The sequence below is a fragment of the Callithrix jacchus genome, chromosome 8 (genome assembly GCF_049354715.1).
Source record: "Callithrix jacchus isolate 240 chromosome 8, calJac240_pri, whole genome shotgun sequence".
In the NCBI taxonomy this organism is placed as follows: Eukaryota; Metazoa; Chordata; class Mammalia; order Primates; family Cebidae; genus Callithrix; species Callithrix jacchus.
This window is the reverse complement of record NC_133509.1, coordinates 23,221,975-23,247,583: the sequence shown is the minus strand read 5'-3', so window position 1 is coordinate 23,247,583 and position 25,609 is coordinate 23,221,975. Positions and strand designations below refer to the sequence as shown.

Sequence of the window (25,609 nt, the reverse complement as noted above, 5' to 3'; positions counted from 1 at the left end):
GTCACAGTTGAGCTCTCGTGGTGCTGCACTGAGGCATGCCACGTGGGGTATCCCCTCGCCTGTTTAACCAGACCCCCAAGGACGAGTAAAGCAAGGGTCCGGGCTACAGCAGGCTGGGATTCAGGCACCTGCACCACCCTGGGGGACACAAAGACTGAGTGCAGCCGCAACCTATCCAAGCCTGTCTGCAGCAGAAGTCACAGTTCTCCGGCCCCTGGACACACAGGGCTGAACCTCAAATCCTCCCTCCTGAGGTCACATGTGGCTCATGTGTTTCCAGTTTTTTATTTCAAACATAGCTGGAAAAAAACACCTTGTCTCACTGCATACATGTGCAAGTATTTCTCTGGGTGCATTCCTAAAGGATAGATCAAAAGGTATACATATTTTACATGTAGGTACGTGCTGCCAAGTTGACCTCCAAAACATCTGTACCGATCCATTTCCCCATGTGAGCCCTGCTTCAGAACCATTCCTGCTTACTCGGCACCGGCTGCGCATCAGATCCAGTAACATCTGGGGTGTCACCTCCATTCTGCAGAAAAGCAGACTGGCTCAGAGAGGTTACACTGCCTGCCCAAAGTCACAGAGCACAGCAATTTGCCTCAATATTATAAAAGAGAAGAGCGAGGAGGGAAGAAAGGAGGAAGGGAGGAAGGGAAGGAAGGAGGGAGAGGAAGAGGGAGGGCGGGCAGGAAACTGCTTGGCCTCACATCCCTACCGTTTGTCTGCTTCCCTTTAATAGCAAAACTCAAGAGCTGTCTCGACTGTCTCCATGCCCTCACTTCCGGTTCCCTCTCCAGTTGGGCATCTGTCCCCACCACTCCACAAAACTGCTCTCATCAAGGTCCCCCAGAAACCTCAGTTTTGCCAAGCCCAATAGTCATTCTCGGTCCCCCACGGTCCCTGCACTCTCGGCAGCATCCGACATGGCTGACTGCTTTCTTCATCAGGAGACATTTTATCTCTAAGTTTCCAGGACTCGGCCTCACCTGGGTGTCCTTTACACATCTCTCCCATTACCTAACTTCCCCCCAAGCATACGAGGCCCCAGGGCTCTCCAAGGCCCCCTCTCCATCCCATCCCAGCTGCACACTCCTTAGCTTTCAGCCCCTGCTGTGCCCCCAGGTCCCTCTCGCCAGCCTCAGCCCCCTCCTGGGCACCAGCTCGTGTTCAGAGGCCTATTTGTCACCTCTGCTTGCTCATCTAACCCACCTGTCCAAAACAGAACTCTTCATTTTCATCCCCAAATTATGTCTCCCTCCGCCTCGACTTCTCTCTCTCTCTCCCTCAACCCACACCCAAGCCATCAACACACCCTGTCAGGTCTACCCCAGAACACACCCAGAACCTGACTGCTTCCCCCTGCTCCTCTGCCTGCCCTGGCCGGCTCTTGCCTGAATTACTGAAACAGCCTCCACCCTCACTTAGCTCTTTGCCTCCACCCCGGCCCCAAACTATCACAGCAGCTCCATGGTGGTGAGAATCAGGCCCCGAGGCTACCCTGCCATAAGCCCGTGACACAGACTCAAGTTCAAACTCTCTCCAAAGCCTCTGAGGCCCTGCCCACCTCTCAGAAATCATCTTTCACCACAATCGGCCTCCCTCCCACACTGGCCAGTCTCAGGGTCTTCGCCCCTCTTGCTCCTTCTGCTGAAGGTTCTTCCCCAGGCCTTTTTTACCATCCCATCCAAATGAGCCCTCTTACCATCCCAGGCACCCTAGGGAAGATGCCCACCATGGACCCCAATCTCTCCCAATTTTCTTAGCGTTTCCCCCGCCTGACATTATCTTGCCTATTTATGTGTGGCCTTGTTTCTTGTGTGCCTCATCACAACATGAACTCCATAAGGCAGGAAGGGCCCACAGCCACCTCTGGATTCACCCAGAAGACAGAGGGAGGGAGGGAGGGAGGGAGGGAGGGAGGGAGGGAAGGAAGGAAGGAAGGAAGGAAGGAAGGAAGGAAGGAAGGAAGGAAGGAAGGAAGGAAGGAAGGAAGGCTGCACAGCCAGCTCTACCAGGCTCCAAAGCCTGTGTTCTTACTCCCTACATGAACTGCCTCCCATACGAAGAAGCAGGCAGGAGCCAGAGGGCGCGCCCACAAGACATGCCACAAAGGCAAGGAGGTGGGAGCAAGGCTGAGGCCCGAACTGGAGCAGCAGCTCACGCTGGACAGCAGTGGGGCCTTGGCCTCCCTGGGCAGCCAGGCCCAGCAGCCTCAACCCCAGGGGATCTGGGGCTCTCACACCTGCCAACCTGTCCCATTCAGGAGGGAGCCTTGGGGGCGACTGGCAGCTGAGTGTGACTGGCGGGGGGCCAGGACGCCTGCCAACAGCTGGCGCCGCTGCCAGGAAGCCCAGTAATTGTGTTTGCAGCAGAAATTGGTCCAGGGAGTTTTTTCCTTTTGCCTCCCATTTTCTTTCTTTTCCCTTCCCCCCTTGGAGCTGCAAGACTCAGAAGATTGATCTTTGCCTGAAACGGAGGAGATAACTCGATATAATGAACTCCACTGTCCCTCTTGCTGTTTGGAGCTTTTAAAAAATTTAAAAGGGCTGGGGACAAAAAAGCTAGTCCTCGGGGGCCTCTGGGGCTGCTTCCCCTCCCTCAGAAGTCCCTGGCCCTGCTCCTGTGCCCCTCTCCAGCTCCCCATCTCCCCCCTTCCCCCTTCTTTTTCCCTTGGGATGCCTTGATGGAACAAAGGTTAAAAATATCCCCTTTCTCTTGCAGGCTTTAAAAATAATCTTAGTGAGGTCAGGGCTGGGTCCACCAATCACCCTGCCTCCCCTGGCCCCCACTGCTGTGACTGCCCCCTCTCTCAAGAGTCACCAGCCAGCCTAGGGGTGACAAGTGGGCTCAGTCCACCTATTCTCAAAGCATTTCAGAAGGGGAGCAGGAGGCCCAGCCCACCCACTGAGGTGCTGCCAGAGACAGCTTTTGTTCCTGCAAGTGGCTCTTTAAAGAGCCACCTAATGACACACAAAGGGAGCATAGGGCTGGCTGGGACCCAGGCACTGTCCCCGCTCCCTGGAGGTCTGTGCCTCCTGCCACCTGTCAGCCAGCAGCCCCTCTAGCCAGCTGCTCCTGGGCTCTGTGTCCTGCACACATTCACATATTCGGTCCGTGTGTATGGAGCACCTATCCTGTGCCAGGCACTGGGCTGAGAGCAGGGGACCACCAAACCCTTCCAATTCCTGCCCTCAATGGCTGTAAAGCCTGGTGGCAGAGGCAGTCATTCATCAATGGCCACACTTGGGTGGGAGGCACATTGGGATGAGGGCTTTAAAGGAAAGGCCATGGAGCCCTGAGAGCATGGACAGTGTGATCAGGGAGAGCTTCTCCGAGGAAGTGTCCTTGGACAATGTGCTCAGGGAGGGCTTCCCTGAGGAAGTGTCCTTGGAGCAGAGGTCTGAAAAACAAGTATGAGACCTCCAGGCAGAGGGTGTAGGTGGAGGGCTCCAGGCATTACGGAGAGGGAGTGTCTTCTCCCAGGATCACACCATCCAATTAGAGCCTCACCCCTGGTGCTCTGGCTGCAGAGAGAGGCCAGGTCCCTAAATTATTTGCCTAACATTCAAGGCCTTTCCTAGCCTGATGTCCGCCCCCAGCACCCTCTTGTCTCCAGCCTGTCCCTCCCAGATGCAGCATAAATGTCGCCTCAGTCGCCCCATGCTTGTGCTCCTCCTCACCCAGCACAGACCCCGCTATAGGATGTTATAGGCTCACCTGCCCACACGGGTCATGCTGTGGGGCCTCTGCATACCTGCTGCCCCACTCACAGCCAAGGGTATGTGTCAAGCGGAAGAGAGCAACCGGAAACAGCCCCTGGAGGTTTTGACTCCAGTCAGTGAGGGCTGGAGGCATCAGGGAGAGCTTTCTAGAGGGGCGGGGAGGGGGGGGACTTTGAATACACAAGGATTTGGACAGTAGGGTGGGGAGTCCAGGGCAGCAGGGATAGAGGCTTAGAAAAGAGGTGGGCACCCAAAGACAGAGGCCTGCCCAAGCAGATCTCTAACCTTCATCCCCCAAAAAGGCAAGAAGGTGAAAGAGAAGCTGAGGCTCCAAGAAAGCAGTGCTTCCGCCGAGCTCTGTGGCCGGGGGACAGTGGCAGGTGGGATGCTGTCCAAAGGCGGCAGCAACTCCCTCCTGTTCCTACGCAGTCATCGTCCACACACATCCATCTCCTGGGGCTCAGGCACTCCCAGCCCCCTGCCCCGCCAGAAGACCTCAGACACCAAACGTCAGGCAGCTACCACACTATGTGGCCAAGGAAGGGAACCAGGAGTCTGGAGGAGGAACCCAAACCTGGGCCGGGGGCAAGAAACACCTGAAGCGCTTCTCCAGGAAGGAGACATTGGCTGGGCTGGCACTCTCAGCAGGGACCACCCTGCAAAAAGCCCCAGAGGTGCCCCCTCTAGACTGGCTTCTTTGTCCTCTAGACTTCTGGCCTGGCTGAGCTCCTGGGAGCACGAGTCAGCACCCCAAGCCTGAGACTTTAAGGAAGCAACCCCCGCCCCACCCACGTTACACTGTCTGAGAGGCTGGGAAACTCCTGGAACCTACTCTGGCCAGTCTCAGGTTTTCCGTCCTCTGCCTTTGGGCCCTGAGGACCCCCTACCCCGGCCACCTTTACAGGATGCAGCAGAGGCCAGGGCTCTTGCCCAGGAAGGACCCTGGTGGCCTGTCCCTGGGGTGCTCAGGAGCCTAGGCCCCAGCATCTCCAAGAGCAGCCCTGGAAACAGGGCCTGGCCACCCAGGAGGAGTAGCCCACAGACTCCACAGATGATGCTGTGGCCAGCCACCCTCCCCAGGGCCACCACTGCCAGCAAGAAATGAAACAGCTTGACCTTGTGGTTCTGCAGACAAGTACCTTCCGCCTCAGCTTCCCCAGGGCAGTCCCCTGAGGCTGCGGGCTCTGTGGGCATCAGGTATGGCTGGAGGTAAAGGAAGCTTCATGCAACCATCCCTGCCTTGCTTCTGAGGGCCAAAGAGGCCCTGGTCCCCATACACACCCAGAAAGCCTTGCCTAGAATGTTCTCACCTAGAATGTCGAAACACGAGGCTTCCCAAGACCTCAGCTAAAACCAGAGAGGAGGGGGCCAAGAGGAAGCCTGGGTTCAGATGGAGGGAGAGAGATGGGCAGGGGAGAGGGGCAGAGGGGGGCTTGGGCCGTCCACAATGGGAAGCGCCTCCAATGCTAGGCAAAGGGGCTGAGCATCACCCTCTGCACCCAGAAGCTCCACAGACCCATCCAAGCGCAGTGGGGCCTTCTGCCAGGCACTGGTAAGACGAGAGTCTGGGCAGAGGGGCTGCTCCCAGGGAGCTGATGGACCTGGCTGAGCCCCACAAGCCTAGCTCAGGCTGGGCGAGAGAAGCTGCTGGGGACATGTGTGGAGCACAGCGTTCTCTCCAAAGCCTCTGAACGTGAGAAGGCCCCGGCTGGCCCCACCCCAGCCTGCAGGCCGGCCCAGCCAGAGCTGCTCCCTGGCCCTCCTCCCTACAGCCTCTGGGAGGCAGAGGCACCGTGAACAGGGCCTCACAGAGCCACCTGATGGCCACACTTCCTGAACATCTCCAGGTGCTGCAGATCAGCTCACCTCCCTCCCAGCGGTTCACTGAGCTGTGCACCAGCATCCCCTGTCCAGAAGGGAAACTAAGGCGCAGGGTTGGAATAACTCACCTAAGACACCTGATGGAGACAGAATTTGAACCCAGATCTGGGTGAATCCAAAGCTGTTAACCACAAGAGCCAGAGACAGGGGGATTCTGCCTCACTCAGGATGTAGAAGCCACAAGAGAGCATCACTCCTGTCTAACAACGAGAAAATGCTGGATATTCTTCAAAACCATAACTTTTCTTCAGCCTGCTGGAGAGCTGGTGTCACAAGGGGCAATCAGAGGAACCAAATTCCAAATAGTAGTGCGCCATCCAGGGAGAGTGGGAGCACAGCCAGCTTCACCTTTGGCTGAGACCAGAGGAGAGAGCCTGCCAAAACGGCAGGAGTGATAAGAAGGAAATAGCTGGAGGGGAGGAATTCTCAGCAGCTAGGTGTGGGCCAGCCCTGGCAGTCCCAGGCACAAGGAGTCTACCCTCACAGCTGGTCCACAATGCTCCAGCAAAGCTTGGGGTGGGGTGAGAGGATGGAGAGAACCCGCTGTGGTGCCAGTGCACAGGGCCCCCAACCAAATGCCCAACCTCACCTTCTCAGAAATTGAGAAGAACCAGTGAGGAAGGTGGGAGAGATGGGGTGACTCAAGGGTGGGGGTAGAAGAGCCCTCCTGGGCTCCTCCAAGCTGCCTTGGCTCTGCTGACTACCCTGCCAGGAGGGCCTCACTGAGGAGTTGTGGGCAGCACCCTTCCCTCCTCACTCCATCCACCTATGCCCACCTCCAGCACACCTGCACTGGGCACCCACTCTGCTTGGTACAAGCACCCAGCATTCCCCAGAGGCAGGGCAGAGGAGACACAGGGCTCCAGGGCCCACTGTGTCCTCTGTAAAAGGATTTCTTTCCCTCATCGGGGGGAATCAAGGGGCTAAGAGGGGCACAGACTTTTGAGGGGACACTGTCAGAGCCCAGGCTTCCTAGCCTCAGGCCTGTGCCCTGTACCCTTCTTAAAGGGACAGACAGGCTCCAAAGACCCCCCAGCGTAAAGAGGGTTGGCAGGTTTTGCCACATCCCTCCTGAAGATGGAAGCTACGCTGGGCAGGGGAGGGAATGCTTTTGCTTTTCTCTCTTCTTTAAGAACCTTTAGACAGTCAAATTACATTGCAATATAAAAGCAGAGGCAAAGCATCTCGTTCAGGGCTGGCTGGGGAGTTATTCTCAAGTTAACAAGCGAGCGGGGAGAACCTGGGAATGCGGGAGGGAGGCTGAGAGTTTGCCTCCTAGGGAGAGGCAGGCAGCTGGGTGGGCATCAAAAGGCTGAAGGCGCTGCTGCCGAAAGCCAGTGTGGGGGTGGAGGAGTCTTCCCAATCTGGAACAGAAGATGGAGGTGTGAGGGGCTCTCACAGTGAGCGCCAGGAGCCCTGGGAGCAACAGGGTAACCCTCCCGGCCTTTACTGATCCATCTAGCCAAGCCACAAGTATTTCTTGAGCACCTATTATATGCCAGGCCCTGAGGGTCCTCAGCGGATACGGAAGTGAGTGAAACAGACAAAGTCCTGCCCTTAAGGGGCCTCAGAAGAGAACTCACCATGGCGGAGCCTGCTTCTACCTCTCCCCACGTGATGCCTGGACCCTGGCTGCACATCAGGGCTGCCTGGAGCAGATGAAAGAGCAGAGCTTTGCAATTGAGCAGGCATCGACCTAGATCCTGAACCTTCATCACAAGCTGTGTGTCTATGAGCGAGTCCCTGACCTCTCTGACCCTCAGTAAGAATAACAAACGCCAGCCTGGCGCAGTGGCTCACGCCTGTAACCCCAGCAATCTGGGAGACTAAGGTGGGCAGACTGCTTCAGTCCAAGAGTTCAGAACCAGTCTGGGGAGCAGGGTGAAACCCCACCTCTACTGAAAATACAAAAAGGTAGCTGGTGTGGTAGTGCCCATCTGTAATCCCAGCTACTTGGGAAGCTGACGTGGGAGAATCACCTGAGCCTGGGAGGTTGAGGCTGCACTGAGCCGAGATCATGCCCCTGCACTCCGGCCTGAACAACCAAAGTGAGACCCTATCTCAAAATAAAAAAATAAAGTGACAAAAGCCGCTAACTTGTATTAAACAGTCAATATGTAGTCAGCATTATTCTAAACTTTACATGTACAAGTTCATCTAATCAGTACAACACTGTGAGCTCGGTTCTATCAGTATTTATCCCCCTTTCCAGAGGAGGAAATAGAAACAGAGAGGTCTAGCACTTTGCCCAGAGTCATGCTCACGTGGCTACTGAGTGCAGCCAGGATGGCAGCCAGACAGCCTGGCTCCAGAGGCCTCACCCTCCACCACCGCACCTTGCTTAAGAAGCTGTTCCCTAGCGGTGTTCAGTGACTCATGCCCGTAATCCCAGCACTTTGCAAAGCCAAGGCGGGTGAATCACTTGAGGCCAGGAGTTCGAGACCAGCCCAGCCAATGTGGTGAAACCCCATCTCTACTTAAACAAAATTAACCAGTATGGTGGTACACAGCTGTAATCGCAGCTACTCAGGTGGCTGAGGCACAAGAATTGCTTGAACCTGGGAGGCGGAGGTTGCAGTGAGTCAAGATTGTGCTACTGCACTACAGTCTGGCAGACAGTGCGAGAGTCTGTCAAAAAAAGTCCCAGTAGACACCGTTAGCACCACTCCAGGTGTCCTGCTGAGATCCAGAACCACTGCCACCCACACGTGACTCTGCCCACTGAGATTCTGGTCATTCGCTGGAGACCACCTCACATGTCTTTTCTGCAGTGAAACCTGCAGGACTTTTTCAGGTAAAGGAGGACACCCACGTGCACTGGGACCCTGCAGGAACGAGGCCTCGTGCCGCTCACCTCATACACAACTGCTCATCTCTTCCTCATGACCCTGGCAGGCAAGATCAGCCATCTTTATTTCACAGACATGGAAATCTAGGCTCAAGAGAGGAAGGGGCTTGTCCAAGGTCGGGCAAAATGTGCTGTATTCTGCATGCCTCTAGACGGATGGACACTGTAGGGGACTGTAAGATGGAGGCTGGGGTGGGCTCACCAGATAGCTCCTGAGATGCTTAGAAGGGGTATAAGACCACCTGAGTCTGAAAGAACAGGAAATTATAAGAACTAGGAGCTGGGCACAGTGGCTCCCATCTGCAATCCTAGCACTTTAGGAGGCTGCCCAGGAGTTCGAGACCAGCCTGGGCAACAAAGTGAAACCCTGTCTCTACAAAAAATTGAAAAATTATCTGGGCACGGTGGCATGCACCTGTGGTCCCAGCTACACAGGAGGCTGTGGCAGGAGGATCTCCTGAGCCTAGGAGGTCCAGGTTGCAGTAAGCTGTGTTCATGCCACTGCACTCTAGCCTGGGAGACAGAGCAAGACTCCGGCTCAAAAAAAAAAAGAACTATGGGCAGGATCAATCAGTCAGTCACTAAGCACTGCTGCTTGAGCACCTTTCATAAGCAACAGGAGCAGGAGCATAAGCATGCGGCCTCCCTCTCTTTGTTCCATAAATTCCATCCCTCCCTCAAGGCCAGTACCGAAAGCACTTAGTCTTCTTTCCATCAGTCCACTTCCTGCCTAGATACATTTTTAGGTCCAAAGCCAGTACTGCCACCTCCTTCAAGAAGCCAGCCCTGATTGCCCCAGTATACCTTAGAGCACCCTGCACCTGTAGTCTGGCTGGGGACTGGAGCAGACTTAAGGGGGAGAACTGCCCCCATGCCACACAAGTTGAACGGTGGTCAGGTGCAGGAGCAAGGATGAGTGGTTGGGGCAAGGAGCCCTGCCTGGAGGATAACAAGGTACCCTACCCTGCAGGAGCTCAGGCAGGCGCCAGCCGCACCACTGGCAGCAAAGCTAGCATGATGGATGGCACCATTCAGGAAGAAATAAATCCAGAGGCTCGTGTGCCAGGTGAACTGGGGGGTGTATCCATCTTGCAGATGCTTAATGAGTGTGCTGGCTGCAGCGCACAGCAGCACGTACATCTGCCTCCCATCCCTCTTCAGCTCCTTGGGCTCCAGAGACCACCCCCTACGCCCAGGGATGGAGGGTGCTGAAGGGGGCCAGAGACCAGCTGGCCTAGACCAAAACCCCCATTGGACAGATGGGAAAATTTAGGCCAGGAGAGGGCAGGGACTTCCCCATAGTTACCCATAGTTAGGAATCAGCTGCAAAACCTGGACTAGAACACAGGCCCCCAGGCCAGGTCCATGGACCTCTCACTCAGGACCTCTTCACACCCTCCCTGCCTTTAGCTCTGCTGAGTCTGCAAAGAATACCTGACCCCCCCAGGACTGCTTCCTCCAGAGCTCTGATCCTCTGTCCCTCGGTCCCCCGCCCACACCTAGCAGGGGGCCATATCTCCTCCTCCTCCTCCTCCTCCTCCTCCTCTCCCCAGGCAACACAGCCAGGGCTTGGGAGCATTTCTGGCAGCACTGAGCAGATGAGGGGACATTGTGAGTCCTCTGGAGTGCAGACAATGGTCCTATGGGTGGGGTGGGTGCCATCTTAATGAACAGATAAGATCCATCACGCTCAGCTGGGCATGCCCAGAGTCTCTTCCCTGGGACCAGGCCTCCAGGTTTCCCACAGACGGGTCAATCACTCCCCCTGCAAGCCTGTTAATTACTTTTGCTGTAACCTCTCACTGCCTAGAAGAGCAGAGGTCAGGCTGGCCCTGTCTGCGTCAGAATGCCTGTGAGTTCTCAGGCTGAGCTTCTAAGAGCTTCAGTGTGAGCACACTCAGAACAGGTCCCTCAATCAAACTAGAGAAACACTGACCAGCCTGCAAAAGAGCAGCGGGAGCCTGGGGGGAGGGGGGTGGGAGAAGGGCCAGAGCAGGAGACTGCATCAACGCAGAGCCAGGCGGGCCCCCACCTCTGGCATCTCCCCACGGTTGTCACCATGCCTGAAATGTCACCATTAAAGGGAAACATCGTTCCACTGGGGTTCGGAGGCATTAAAGTCTCTTATTAAAGTGAAACTACCCCAGAGAGAATCATACCCTCAGTCATTACTCCCTCCACACGTCAGCGGAGGAAGGAGGCAAGAGGAGGAGGGTGGGTGGGTGGTACCACGTGCACTGCGTGCCAGACAGCAGTGGCCATGCTGAGGCTCAGGGGTCAGGTGCTGGCCGAAGGGCACACAGCCAGTGAGTGGCAGAGCCAAGATCTGAACCCCGGTGCCGTAGAGCCAAAGCCAACCTTTCTCCTTCCACGTGAATCTAAACAGGGACTGGGGTTGCCCCTTTGAGGCACCTTCTCCAGCAGGTTAAGATGCTGGCCACACCAGCAGGCCCGAAGGGCCTCAGAGCCACCATTGCCGGGCCCCTGGGGGTGTGAACATCAGGACTGGAAACCTCAATACCATACTCTCTGAACTGTTCCTAAGAGGGCAGTGCCTTCACCCCACACTCTGACTATACCATCGGCTTCCTCTCCTTGGGCCACCAGAGTTTGCCAATGGGCAAAGGAACTGTCTTTGGAGTCAGATGACCCAAACTCTAATCATGTCTCTCAACGTCCCTGAGTCAGTTTCCCCATCTATAAAATGGGAAAAGAATCACCCACCTTGCAGCATCACTGAAGGGATTCCATGAGAGAAACTCTGGAAGAAGCCCAGCACGGAGCCTGGCTCAGGGTCCGCCCTCAGGGTAGCCTCTGCGCGTGGCCAACCCCTTTGATGCCCTGCAGAGCCTCGCCAGCCAGGGAAGGCCCAGCAACCCTGAGGTGGCCCCAGCATGGTGAGTGGGACCAGGACAACATGGGAAGAACCAACACATGGAGGAAGGTGGCCCTGCCCATTCCTCCCCTCAACCCTGCTACCAGAAGAGGTCATGGACCCCAGTTTCAGCGAAATTTCATTTTTTCCTTTTCTTTTTTCTTTTCTTTCTTTTATTGGGGGGCAGTGATGGGGAGAGACAGAGGTTTGCTTTGTTGCCTAGGCTGGTCTTGAACTCCTCGCTTCAAGCAATCCTCCCACCTTAGCCTCTTGAAGTACTGGGATTACAGGTAAGAGCCACAGTGTCTGGCCCCCTAGCCAATTTCTTTCATCTTTCTTTCTTTCTTTTTCTTTCCTTTCTTTCCCTCTCTATTTCTTTCTCTTTCCTTCTTTTCTTTCTCTTTTCTTCTTTCTTTTTCTTTCCTTCTTTTTCTCTTTCTTTCTTCCTTTCTTTTTCTGGAGTCTCACTCTGTCTCCCAGACTGGAATGCATCTGCCTCCCGGGTTCCAGCGATTCTCCTGCCTCAGCCTCCCGAGTACCTGAGATTATACGCGTGTGCCACGATACCCAGCTAATTTTTCTATTTTTAGTAGGGACGGTGTTGCACCATGTTAGCCAGGCTAGTCTTGAACTTCTGATCTAAAGTGATCCACCTGCCTCAGCCTCCCAAAGTGCTGGGATTACAGGCATGAGCCACTGCATCAGGCCCCCTAGCCCAATTTCTATGGGTTCCCTAGAGAGAGGTCTGAGCCCAGCATCACCTGCCTGCTCCACTCCAGGCTATTCTAAGGCCCCTGCCTTCACCCCAGCCACAGGAAAAACTGTCAGGAAACAAGCCCAATGCCATCCCCCAGGTGGGACCCAGTGGGTACCAGCATCTCTCCCACCAGCCCCACCTCCAGGCCTTAAACCTGCCTGAAGCTCTTCCCTGGTTTCATTGCCTCAGTCCCTCACATCCTGGTCTCACAGCCCAGAGTCTCCATAGCACAGTGGGTCTGGGTCTCTAACTCCTTTCTCCAAAGCCACCATGTGGGCCACACCGTGGACCCTTCTTAGGAATGTGTTGTCCCCTTTGCCCACTCCCATGGCTGCTACGTGGACTGCTCCCTGCTGCCCCGTGAAGCCACTCCAGCCACCAGACCACCTTTCAATCCAACCCAGCCCTCCAGCCCTACCTAAGGGTTTATATAAGGTTAGTAAATCATCTGTTCTTTGCCAGTAAGCTGAGGGCTGGCTGGGCGTGTCTGGAGAGCCTGGACCCCAGCCAGCTTGAGGGCTGGTGAGAGGAAGGAGGATGCTGAACCGGCCTTTCTGGCAGCCACAGTGGGGTAGGCCTGCTTTCTCAAAGTTAATCCTCCCAACAGCTCTCAGAGCAGGTGTGTGTGTGGGCAGCGGTGATAGCACCTTACAGGTAGAGAAAGTGAGCCCGTGAGGTTAAGACTCATGGATTTGAACCTGGATCTGGCTCCGTGGCTCCCCCACATCCTCCCCAGGGACTGAGTGAGCACATGCCCTGGAGTCAGAGCAGGGGCCATGTCCCGGATGCCCCTGAGACAGCCTTGCCAGTGGCCCCTTCCTCACTGCCCTCAGTATCCACCCCTGAGATAGGCCCACCCCAGGGTCAGAGGACACCTGCTGCCCTCCCCCGAGGCCGCCTCCCACTCCCTTCCCTCCCTGACTCTCACTAGCAAATGAGTAAGAAGAATAGCATTACAGTTTGGCTACATGAGAAGCAGAATTAGCAGGATTAAATATAAATAACTATTAAAAGTGCCTTATAATTAAATTCATTTTCCAGTTATTTGTTTTACACACAGCCGCCCACACGCGTGCACACATGCACGCGCCCGGTCCCCAGCTCCACACAAAGTAAGTGTCAGGGCCCCCAGCTCCGAACCAGCCTCCGCCCTGCTGTAGCCTCTTCCTGGGAGTTCCGGCGGCGCCTGCCTGCTTCTCCCCACGTCTCTCTCCTGCCTCCCGGGCCTGCTTCTCGTCCATCCACCCAACCCCTTTCAGAAGAATGGATGCCAGCAATTATGGCTGCGGCTGTCCCCCTGTGCTGAGCCTACCGTGGGCCAGGCACTTGACACCTGCACCTCCTTCTCTCCCCCCAAAGATATTTTTTCACTCAATAAATATTTGGTTGAGTGCCAAGTACTTCAGATACATCTTCTCATTTAAACCACAAAATGGCATTTATTCCACCACCAAATAAGTATTAGGTGAGCCCCTACTATGTGCCAGGACTTGGTAAGTGCCAGTGGGACTGGAGCCTCTGCCTGTGGAGTCTACACTAAAGGGACCCCAGGGTGAGAGGTGGGGCCAGTGCAGTGGGAAAGATGCAGCTGCCTGCTCTGAGTTGGGCGAGGAGGAGTCAGGCAGGACAGGAGAGCATGAAGGGTGAGCTGTGGACTGTAACCTGCTTGAGGGCCTGAGCATGTACCATGTCTCTGTGTCCAGGGCGGGGTGCAGAGTGGGCACATCATTGGTGATGGTCAACCTACATGGACTTCAGCCAGGTGTGAGCCCAAGTGCAAATCTCTGCCTTTACTCTTGCTATGCCCTCAGGAGGTCCTTCTCCCATTCAGGCCTCAGCTTTCTTCTCTGTAAAATGGGAGTCAATCCAACCCTGTCTACCAAAATTAAGGGAGGGATCCTTGCAGCCTGCCTTAACCCATGCCTGGCACATGGTAAAGTCCTCAGCAAGGCTGGCTGCTTTTAGGATTATTACCTTTACCACCACGACTATCGCTCCTACTACACCCACCTCGCCCATAGGGTCCACGAGTCACAGGTGTGAGACGTTTAGAATACTGGAAAGCTTCACAGAGATGGGAGTGAGAATAAGACCTGTGATAGTGGGGGGCAATGCCCTGGGAAGAACACAGTGTAAGTCTATGGGGTAGGCGGGACCCAGAGAAAGAGCACCTCCAGCCGATCTCCAGAGGGCTTCCTGGAGGAGGGGGAAGTGCTTTTCCATCCCCGCCTTCCCTCCTCTGAGGAGCCCCTTCATGCTAGCCCCTAAACTTTAGGGTAAGGAGCAATTCAAATGCTTTTACATTTGAATCCAGCCATTCAACTGGACCCACTGCCTCCCAATCTCTGGGAGAAGTCAGGGAAGAAGATCTCACCCTTCTATGGGGTCAGACAGCTGGATTTTGACCTTTAGATGAACAAGACCTGGGCCAACAGCAAGGTAAGGCTGTGATCCTAAGTGGTGAACATGAGGCCACCTGCATTTCCTAAGTCCACGCTGTGTGCCGGGTGCTTTGCTCCATCGTCTCACCAAGCCCAGCAACCGCCCTCTCACATGTGACCATGCCTCCTTCTTCAGAGGAGGTGACTCAAAACCCAGAGAGTCAGCCATGTCTTGCCCGAGGCCACGAGGCCTGCAAGTGGCAGGGCTGGGGACAGAACAGGGATCTACGTGATCCCAAGTCCTTCTCTTATCCCAGGAAAACGCTGCTGGGGTTCAGAAGGCCAAGGAGATAGCGTCCCTGCAAAGTGTCGGCACTGCCTGCCCCAGCTGCTATCACCCTCTCACTGTCGCCCCAAGGTGGACCGCCCACCCCATTGACTCCCCGCAAAGCCCCACCACTCAGCCAGCACTGGGAGCCTAACAGTAAAGACTTTTGTCCTAAAAGTAGGCAGCTGAGCTAGTGAGCAGAGGCTTTCTTCATTCCTTGGCGAAGACATTATTTCATTAGCCAAAGCCAAACACAGCCACATAGTGGCCGGCAAACCCACTCAGGCAGCTGGCAAAAGCAATGCAAATCGTTGGGCAACAAGAGGCCTCCTCCATCCTGGCCTCCCCATAGGGCTATGGGGCTCTGTCCCATCTTTTTGACAAATGCCAAGGAAAAGAAAGGAGCCTGTGTTGGATGGAAAGATTACAGGCTGGGCGATAAGGCACAAAGGCCACATCCTATTGTCACTTCCAGATGGAATCAGCCAACCCCAGGTAAGGGAGGGAGGGAGAGGTAGGGGCCGGGATTCTGATACCAGAGCAGGCTGCAGCACTGGAGAGCAGAGGGGAGGCCCACTGTGTCCCTGGGCTGGTCAACCTTCCCATGTGCCCACAGGACAGAGACCAGCCCCTCATGGGGCACTGCAGACCTTCCCAGGCTCATTGCCACCAACTGCTCTGAGCCTATTGGATGGACTTCTCACCATTACCCACACACAGGCCAGCTTCATTCCAGCCCCTCTTCTACAACCAGTTTCCCCTCTTTTCTGCCTCTCCAGGCTTGGTGCCACTTCCTACAAGCAGCCTTCCTTACTGCTTCATCCTACAGGCACCTGCTTTGCCTCACATCTCTCAAGGACTTCTCACAGACACCACAGAATCAAGCACATAGTACTGTCATATTTGCAATGCCAGGCTCTCCCACTGTTGTTGTGGCTGCACCTACCTTTTGGTGGGTCCCACATGCTGGAGAGAACAGAGACCTACCTGTCTCCACCTCTTCTCCATCACCAATCCTGGTATAGAGGCAGACACACAGTAGGTGCTTGCCCAGTGTTTGTTGACTGAACACTAAGAAGTCCTTCTAAAGCCTCCTTGTGATGCAATAGACAGTTCAGAGACCAGGGCTGTGGTTCAGCTCTAAAGCTAAGCTTCTGTGTGCCCTTGGATAAGTCACTGGTATGCTCTTGGCCTTGGCATCTGGGTGTGGACGCAGGGCTTGGGGCAGAATGACCCGTGGGTGCTGTGTTCAGCTGGGAGGAGCTGCTGTGGGCCGGGCTGAGCCAGGCGCTGTTCATGGTGCTGAAACTGGGAGCGGCCCTCCCTGGGGCTGGTGGGCACAAAAGATGAACGTCGCCATGGAGACAGAAGACTGGGGGTAGGGGGAGGGATGCAGGGTGCAGCTAGGAGAGAGAGTTTATTTGGATTGCTGTTTGTGGGCACTGCCAAGGACTCAGCATGGGGCCGCTCACTCAGTCTGGTGGAGGAGGGTCAGCCTCAGCCATCAGGAAACCAACAGCCAAAGACACAATGCCATATTGAGAACACGGTCTGAGGGAGGAGGGGCCTAGAGGCACACACACACCAAGTGTGCACACACAATGTTTACCTAAACAACGTATGGCAGAGCCTTGCAGGCGTGAAGCTTGCAACTCAGAGTGCCCTCCTGGGCATCACCACTCACCCAAAGAAGGAGGGCACCCCTTGTGCACCCATTTAACAGAGGGAAAAAGTGAGGCTCAGCTTCTGGGTCCTTCCCACTTTGTGTGTGAGAAACTACTGCCCAGTCTCCTCCTTCTCCAAACCATGCCACGTGCCTATCTTCATCAGAGATAAGACAAAGAAGGCATCTGTTGTGGAAAAGCAAGAAACAGGCCCAGAGCTGGGAGGGGGAGTGGGAACAGGGATGGGGAAGAAAAGGAGGAAAAGGGGAGGAAGAGGAGGATGGGAAAGAGTGGGGATGAAGGGAGAGAGAGGGAGAAGGAGAGAGAGGATAGAAAAGAGGAAAGGAGGAAGGGAGTGGGGAGGGAAGGGGAAGGCAAGAAGTGGGGAAAGAAGAGAGGGAGGGAGAAAGGAGGGGGAGAAGGAAGGAAGGGAGAGAGGGATGGAAGGATGGAGAAAAAGAAGGGAGGAAAAGGAGACAGATTCCCCATTTTGAAGAGCAGATCTTGGCAGAACCCTGTGCTGGCCCAGCCACCGTCCGCTTCTGAATAATTTCTCCGGCAGAAACTCCCTAATTATGAGTAATAACAATCATTCTGATTTGCATGTATTGAGCACCTTTCAGCCCCAGATCTCCAAGTGCTTTGCCAACATTAATTAATTCATTAGGCATGCCCGCCTCCCAGGGACTGGGCGACAGGACGCTCCACCCAGCTCAGCATAGCTGCCTCTGGAATGCGCTGCGGGTGGCAGCCCCAGCCTAGGCTGTGCTGGGGGTTCTGGGGTGGGGCTCTGAGAAGGAAGAGTCTGCAGAGCAGCCCCTCCAGCCCCAGGCCCTGCCTCTGGCAACCTCCTCAGAAGTCAGGGCTGCCCTTTGTGCCCCACAGTGCAGCCTCCCTGCCCTGGCCTGTCAGAGGGCCACAGTGAGGGTAGGTCTGGTAGGCAGAAGATGGCCTAGCCCTGCTCTGGCCTCAGTCACTGAAGACCCTGGGAAAATCACAGGCTTTTATGAAACTCTGCCTTTGCCTGTAAGATGGGCCCTGGTGGTCTACAGCTCCCAAGGTTATTGTGAAGTTTGGGGCAGGTAATGCAGGTGAGACGCTTATTGACTTATCCGGCGGCTGTGCACACAAAAGGCATGGCGTCTCCCTCTGCCAGCCATGTCTGTAGGGAAGAACAAGCCACAGATGGATGCGCAAGTCCCTTGAGGCCAAGGCCCTCCTTCTAGGACCAGACTGGAGCACAGCCAGGTCCCAACCAGTTCCCTTCAGGAGCGAGGCAATGCCCCTTCCTCCAAAAGGCTCTCCGTCCTCCACCCCTGCCCAACCCAGACCTGGCCCCACACTGGCCTGGGGAAGGGAGGTGGCCCCAGGGATCTGATGGGGAAGGAGGAAGCTCCCCCAGCCACACACAGAATCTTACTCTGAAGAGGGAACTCTGGGGTCAGCAGCCTTTTGCGCTAAAGCAGGCCAAATATGAAATCCTCTCTTCCAGGCCTTCGTGGCAGAAATGAGGAAACTGAGGCATGGGCGCAGCACATGGTCTGATTCTGGAGTCAGACCTGGGATTGAATTCTGGGACCAGCACTGATCTGTGCTGTCACCTTGGGCAGGTCTCCACCGCCCTGAGCCCCCATGTCTTTATCTGTAAAATGAAAACATACACGGGGCTAACATGAGTAGGGTAGTGGGCACAGTGCTGCCCGCACTGTAGGAGCTTACAAAACAGAGCTGCTATCATCGATGATGTTACAGTCACACTTTCTGGTTAACACCTTCCCAAGGTCACAAGGAAAACTCCATAACAGGACCCCCAGCTGCATTTCAGGTATGTCCTGGGCATCTACTGTGTGCAGGACTTCTGCAGCCACCTCCAGCTCCTCACCTTTGTCAGTGGCCCCGCCCCACTGGCTGCCTCCCTATCTGCCCCACGCTCCTCCCTCCTTCCCGACGCCACACATCTGCCCTTGCTGTTTCCTCCTTCCTCCCCCAGCAAAGCTAAATTCCCTTTCAATCTTCCAAAGCCTGATCCAGCCCAATGTGGTTTAACATTTAACTGCTCCCAAGTTCCTCTTCATCCTGAGTCCTCGGTGGGAGCAGGGTCTCCACCCCATCCTGTCTGGACAATGCGGCCCAGCAAAGGCTTGCCGGCGGGAAGTGGTGGGGGCCGGGTTATATCGGGGCCAGGCTAGAGCAGGGCTGAAGAGGCAAAACCTCAGCGACAGGGAGTGCATGGGCCCAGGTACACGCAGACGGGCCAGCCAGGCCCAGGCTAGGCCCTGCCCCACCCAGCCCACTTTCTTCCCCGTGGGGTCCTGATCTCTGCATCCCACCTCTTGTGATTGCAGCAAATGACCCATGACACTTGGACAAGCTTTACAGTCATGGAGCCCATAACTCTCATTAAGTTCCAGGAGGAAGACCGGGCCCAAAAGGCTCGGCTGTTTTGACACCCACAGTCAAAAGCACGTCCACACATGGAGCACTGACAGAACAACACAAGCGAGCATGCATTCTCAGACCTATACACACCAAAACACAGTGACACACTCACAAACCTGCTCACACACGGTTTCACAATACACTCACTGACATACAGTGACACACACACTCCTGCACACAAGGTACCATAAACATACACACACACACGCCATCAAGGGAGGTCCAGGCCGGAGGCGGGAGCCCAGGCTCAGCAGCCCTGGCTGGTGAGGGAGTGAACGTGACCATTTCCCCACATCTGGCGTCTAACTGTCTGGCTTTCAATTACTTCTGCACATTTTTCTCACAGTGTTAAGAACATCATCCACACGCTAACTTGAAAGACGATTGCAAAGGTGTCACTTTAGGAGAACGTGCTCAGGAGAATGACCCTGCACCCCCATGTCACCCACTTCGCCTCCCTAGAGGGCACTGAACGTCCCCACGTATGTGCACCCCCATACTCCACTGCCCCCCAGTGCCAATATGCCCCACCTCACACACACACTCCATGCTCCCACACTCATCCCTCAGGGACACCTTGGAGCTCAGCCCCAGGGAAGCGCCCCCACCCATACCTCCAGGTCTCCCCACCCATACCTCCAGCTCCTATAGTCTGGGGGAGGGAGAGGGGCACCAGGAAATGAAGCCCACGCCTGGGAAGGACCCACAGTCCTTGGGCAAGGTTACATGCTGGGGGCCCTAACTGCCCTGCTCCTTGGCCAAGCCACCCTGCCTTCCGCTCCCCGCCAGTGTCCCTGTTCAAAGGCCACCTCCTCCAGGAGGCCACTCTGGCTCCTCAGGGATCATCTTGGTTTGACGTTTTAGACTCTGATGTCTCTGTGACAGGATTTCTTGGGCAATGTGCCGAAGGAGCTATGCTCTGACAGGACAGAGTATCTGAGTCCCCAGAACAAGAGTGGCCAGGGCTGGACTTGTCAGGCGCTGACCATGCACAGGGGCTGCTGACTCCAGCATCCTCTGGGGGTTCCACTCGGCCAGAGCAATACGGAGGTGGCTGTAGGATGCCACAGAGGTGGAGGCTGGGCCCCCAAAGACTCAGAGGAATCAACTTTCATCTTTGTGCCTCAGTTCCTTCCTGGTCTATGGGGATACCGTGAAGACCAAGTCAAGATGTCTTTTAATCTAAAATATCAATACCACGCAGATGTCAAGGTCTCACGGTTTTTCCTTGCAGGGTTCTATTCACTCCATGGACCATGAACCTCAGAAATGTCACTTCAAGTCTCCAGAGAAGAGAAGGCAGGGTGTGGGGACAGGGCAAAGAGAGCCAGCCAGAACAGGGTGTCGTCGTAAAGGACAGACAGAAGAGGAGGAGAAGGCAAGGCACCATAGGCCTCCTAGCTTAAGCAAGCCCTGGTTGGAACAACTCCGAACAGGGGCTCAGCTCCCCCGTACCCCAGCCCAGGCGCCAGGCACAGGCCCCCCATAAGGAGCCCAACCTCCGGCTCATTAGCCCCAGACCTGCTCATCAATCACTGTGGGCTGCCTTTCCCTGCCTCGGCTGTGTCAGGCCATAATAATATATGAAGAACACTCATTTATTTGCCAACTTCCCACTCAGGAAAAGATATATGACACTGTAGGACTGGATTTATCCTGACACCCAGCTTTCAGCAAAGTGAGGCTAATTTAAACATTTAAGTCAATGGCTCGCCCCTCCCTTGCCTCCCGATTCTTTTTTTTAAATGGTGGGGAGTCAAAGGATGGGAGGGAGGTGGAAAATGGCAAACATGCATGGTTAGAAGGTTAGAAGCAAGGAGAGGAAAAGGGGTCTTAGCCGAGTTCCCTTCTGGCCTCCCCCCTCACCATGCCTCTTGGCCTGTCTCTGAAATAAAACCAATGCAGCAAGTTGGTACAGAAGAAAGAGGGCTGGACTGGAGGCTGGAGTCCAGCTTCACCCCTCACTGACTGTGCACCCCTAGGCCAGCACTCTCCATCTGCGGGCCTCCATTTTCTTGTCTGTAAGGGATACAGCAAACTAGACTCTGTCCTGTCCTCGCCAGCTCCCAAAGCCAAGCTCGCTTGACCTCTCCTGGGTATTTCCTCTACCCTGTGGCCCATCTGCAAGCTGTGAGAAGAGAATGGCCAACCCAGCCACCCTGCAAGGGAGAGACAGCTGCATCTGGGGCAGTTCAGAGCCAGCAGGGGCAGTCAGGGTGTGCTTCGTGGAGGAGGCGAGGCTTGGGTTTGGGTCAAGGCAGGCAGCCAAGGTTTGTATTCTTCTTGAGCACCTTCTCTGGAGTCAGATGTCTGGGTTCAAATCCCTGCCTTCCCCTGTACTCTGTGATGCTGGCAAGCTGCTTACAGTCACTGTGCCTCAGCTTCCTCATCTGAAAAACGACAAAGCTGCCTACTATATGGGGGTGTTGGGAGGATCAAATGGGGGCCTATTTAGGAAAAGCCTCTCACACCATGCTCGGCACAGAGGAAGATCTATGGCAATGACAGTATCACCATCGTCAGGGAGGGGCGGCCAGGAACAGGAAAGGGAAATAGTCGGATGAGGCCCTGAATTTCCCCAGAGCTATCCCCATTTCAGCCTGGGCCTGTCTGAGGTGTTCCAGGGTGGAGTCTGCCCTACTCAGCCCATTGGGAGCCCACCAGGCCCCTAACAGAGGGAGTCCCTGAGACCAAACCACTCCACCCTCCCTGAATAAGGAGTAAAATCATGGCCTTCGCTCGAGACCTGGAAAGCACTTAACAGCAAGGCAGGTGAGTAAGTAGCAGGCACCCCCGAGTGGGCATGTGACCTCTGCAGGTTAAATGCCCACGTGTGCAGCCACCACACACATGCGCACCCGTACACTATCTTGCACGTAGCTTCCCCTTACTTTGCTGGCCTCTGGCTTGAGGTTACAAGCCCCGACAAGGCCCCCAGCACCCTTGGGCCTGAGAGTGACCTGGCACAGAGAAGAGGTGTGGACTGGAAAGCCCTTCCCAGATGGAAGGCTGGAGGGCAGCTGGGAAGGAGGCCGGGGCCAACCTGCTAACTCCCCAACTGCCAGAGCCAACTCAGTCCAAGGGGGCCTGAGGAGGCAGGCTGTGGGCTAGTTCCTCTCAGAGCCTCAGTTTCCCCACCTGAAAAAAATGGAGCCAATTACACTGACCTCACAAGGTTGCTGTCAACAGTAAGTGAGGCTGTATATCGAAGCACCAGGCCCAGTGCCCGGCATACCACAGCTGCTCAGCCAGCGTCCCCCTCACCCCGATGCCCCTTTCCCTAACTTCAGAGGTGCAGGGAAGCTGAAAGAAGGATTCGTCTCATGCCTAGCTGAGAAAGAAAAACCACATGAGAAGTGATGGACTGGAGCTGGGGAGAAAGATACCAGTTTACATGGGGGCGTCTGCCTCTCTGTAACCCTTGCTCTAATTGAGTGTCCTATCAAAGCATGTTGATTGGGAACACAGCCATTTTAATAAAATAGTCCCTGCATTATTTTTTAAAGTCATAACTGAACAAACATGCTGAGTTCTCTACCCTGGCTACAGCCATGGGGAGCCTGGCATCTGAGCCATACCCATAACCAGGGCACTACTGCTCACCTGGTGCCAGCCAGGGCCTATCCCAGAGGGGGCATGGCCCAGAAATAAACTGCCTGGTCTCAGAGCCCCACCCACCTGCCTCCCCAAGGGGGCCTGGGTGACAATTCTAAGGAGGCAGCCGTTTTTTTTTCCTCCTTAAAAGATGGAGAGGCAGTGACTCATGCCTGCTTCCCTGCAGCAGCCGTGTTTCTGGCTGTCATTCCACACACCTGATGACTCCCTCCTCCGCGGTGAAGGTGTTGGGGTGCCTGCCGGGGCTGGGGAGAGAGGGGAACATCTAACAGCCCAGGCTGGATATGGAGAGGCTCAAGGAGGTGGGAGACCAGGGGGTCTCTGGAGCAAGCCCAGCCACTTAGGGTGTCCAGGGTCCCGTCCCTCACCCCCACCAGTCTTCCGTCCCTGTCTGCAAAAGCAGGGGCTGAACCAGAAACAGGGGTTACAAACTGAGCAGCAGAATGTTTTGTTTGGCCTGCTCAGTGGTTTTTTTAAAGACGAGAATCAGTTGCCAACTTTTGCAAATTACATAGAAATCTGGATTTCTGGTTTCTCCTGGAAAAGTTGAATCTGGCCACACAGGGCCTGCATTTATTTGCACATGGTAGCAGTCAGCTGGGGCTGATGGCTGGCTCTCCAGTTCCCCACAGTCCTTACCAACCTGCTTTGCTCATTTCCAGCCCCTGCCTGGCCCCTGGGGCATATGAGTTTGAGAGCCCCAGGCTAGCCACTCACTGGGAGCCAGCCTCCAGTTCTGAGGTTCCAAATCTCTAAATCTGTACTGAGCCCCCTGTGTCCTTCCCGGTGCTGGAGGAATTGGGACATAGGAGAAGGAATTAGTGAGTACATCCTGGGTGTCAGGAAAGGAGGTGAGGGTAATAGGACTCAATTACCTGCCAAGCACCCCCATACCTCTTCCCTGCCCCAGGGGCCTTCACTGCAATACTGGGACCAAATTGGGAATACAACCCGAAACATACAAACCACAGAAATTTGGTAAAAAGTTTTATTTTGTTGTGATTGTTAATAAGTATCCTCTTTTTTTGTTTTGTTTGTGTGTTTGTGTTTTGAGACAGGGTCTCACTCCATCACCCAGGCTGGAGTGCAGTGGCCTGACCTCAGCTCACTGCAAACTTTGCCTCCCGGGATCAGGTGATTCTCTCACTTCAGCCTCCCGAGTAGCTGAGATTACAGGTGCACACCACCATGCCTGGCTAATTTTTATGTATTTATTTCTTTAGTAGAGATGGAGTTCCACCACGTTGCCTAGGCTGGTCTCGAACTGCTGAGCTCAAGTAATCCACCTGCCTCCCAAAGTGCTGGGATTACAGGCCTGAGCCCCGTGCCTGGCCCAAGTATCCATTTTTAATTCACACCATTCTATTAAACCAAAAATTTGCTGCAGTGTATTGGGTGGGGCAATGCAGGGACCACCACCAAATTGTGAACACAATGTAAATTGTGAGGAACAAGACCACAGCAGCCCAGTCACAGGCACAGGACCACTCGCGACCAAAGGCTGTCCTCAAAGTCCTGCTGATGGTGCAGGAGCTGGGACAGACATTCTTGGTTTCATATGTAGAGACATAATGACCAGTGTAAATGGGCTGAGTTGTAATTGTTCAGATACGTGTAATGGGCTAAAGGGCTTTTCTCCTCCGTGACTGTGCTCCTTTGAGTTAAGAAGACTACAAATGCCATTAATCTGGTCCAGGTCAGGTACAGGACATTCCAGGTAAATCATCTTCCACCGTAACTAAGTGCTCGGAGGAGAGATTCCGACAGGAGCTCCAGAAGAAAGAGCCCCAAGGGCTGGGGAGCCAAGGCAGCTTCTCAGCTTCAGGGACACGGAGTGGAGTCGCCTCCCTAGGTGCCTGTCGCCCCTTTGCCCACGGGTTCCCTCTCCAGGGGAGTGGCATCAGAAGAGACGACCCAAAGGGGCTCACTAAGGCTCTGCCACATGCCCAGCCCCGGGAGCCTCCATCCCCAGCATACAGCCTCTTTGAGCCTCAGCATTCCTGTCTGCAGAGTGGACATGAGCGATGGAGTAAGGTCTGGACATGATGTGCAAACTCCACGCCAGGCCCTGACCCTCTCTGGCCCCATGTCTCCCATCTCTAAAGTGGGGCTTCATGCCCACCTGGGTCTTCTGAGAGTTTGATAATTCAGCTCAAAAATAACTCAACCTAGCAGGCTTGGCTGTGGCCAGAACAGCCTGAGGCTTCCTGGTATCTGAGGGTGAACAAGAACAAGGAGAGGCAGAGGCAGCATTTTAAGCAGCCCTTGCTGGATGAAGGCAGAGGGGACCCAGGGATAGGTAGAGGCTACGGGTAGAGGAGCAGGCCTTGGTGAGGCCTCCTCCAGGAAGCCTACCCTGACCACCTTCTTCCCTGGGTTGAGACCAAAGACCCACATCAATTCCTGACCAGACCCTCAGAGTAAGACAGAGTAAATAAGGCCCTGAGAGGAGCAGATACCTGTCCAAGGCCACTCAGTGGCCCTGGGAAGAGCCAAGGCTCTAGGAGGAGGCTCCTAGACTCCTGGGTTTCAAGGCCAAGAGACCTGGATAGGAGATGGGGGCACACAGGGGATGAAGCTTTGACCACCAGGTCTTTGGCCAAGCAGGACCACCCTCCACTCAAACTTCCAGCCACCTATCTACCTGGTGAATACTTTCCCACTTTGAACACTCAGCCCAACAGGTCACCTCCTCCATGAAGCCTTCCCTGACCCACCACCCGAAGAGACAAACCACTTCCTTTTTGGGACCACCCACGCCTGCCAAGCCCCAGGGTCCTTTGCTGCAATTACAAACCAACCTCCCTACAGGGCAGAGGGCTGCCTAGGGGACTGGGGCTGAGTGCTCTCTGTCACCCCAGCACCAGCTCCAGAACTGGCACATAGTAGGTGCTTACCAGATGTCTGAGGAACGAACAGAAGACCAAAAGTGAGGAGCCATCAGAGAACTGCTGAGAAAGGGAGGTGCCCACCCCGCCCTCGACCGGCTGGTGGAAGCTGCAGAATTAAGCACAAGTTATAATTAAGACGGGATGTTTGAAGAGAAACATAATCCCCGTTTCTGTGGGATCTGCGGGCACAACAGTAATTAAC

The 25,609-nt window shown here is 55.0% G+C and overlaps 1 protein-coding gene across 32 annotated transcripts in view; it reads right to left on the bottom strand.

Moving 5' to 3' along the window:
- LINGO1 (leucine rich repeat and Ig domain containing 1) overlaps positions 1-25,609 on the bottom strand; it is a 207,608-nt gene that overhangs the window by 124,950 nt on the left and 57,049 nt on the right. For 14 of the 32 annotated variants that reach the window (XM_078333848.1, XM_078333846.1, XM_078333865.1 and 11 more), the window contains one exon: positions 25,414-25,513. The exons of 17 other annotated variants lie outside the window; for them this stretch is intronic. The gene's annotated coding sequence lies outside the window, so the exon portion shown is untranslated. Of the gene's footprint in view, positions 1-17,882; positions 18,105-25,413; positions 25,514-25,609 lie in introns of all 32 variants that reach the window. One more of the 32 variants, XM_078333847.1, reaches the window with a different exon arrangement.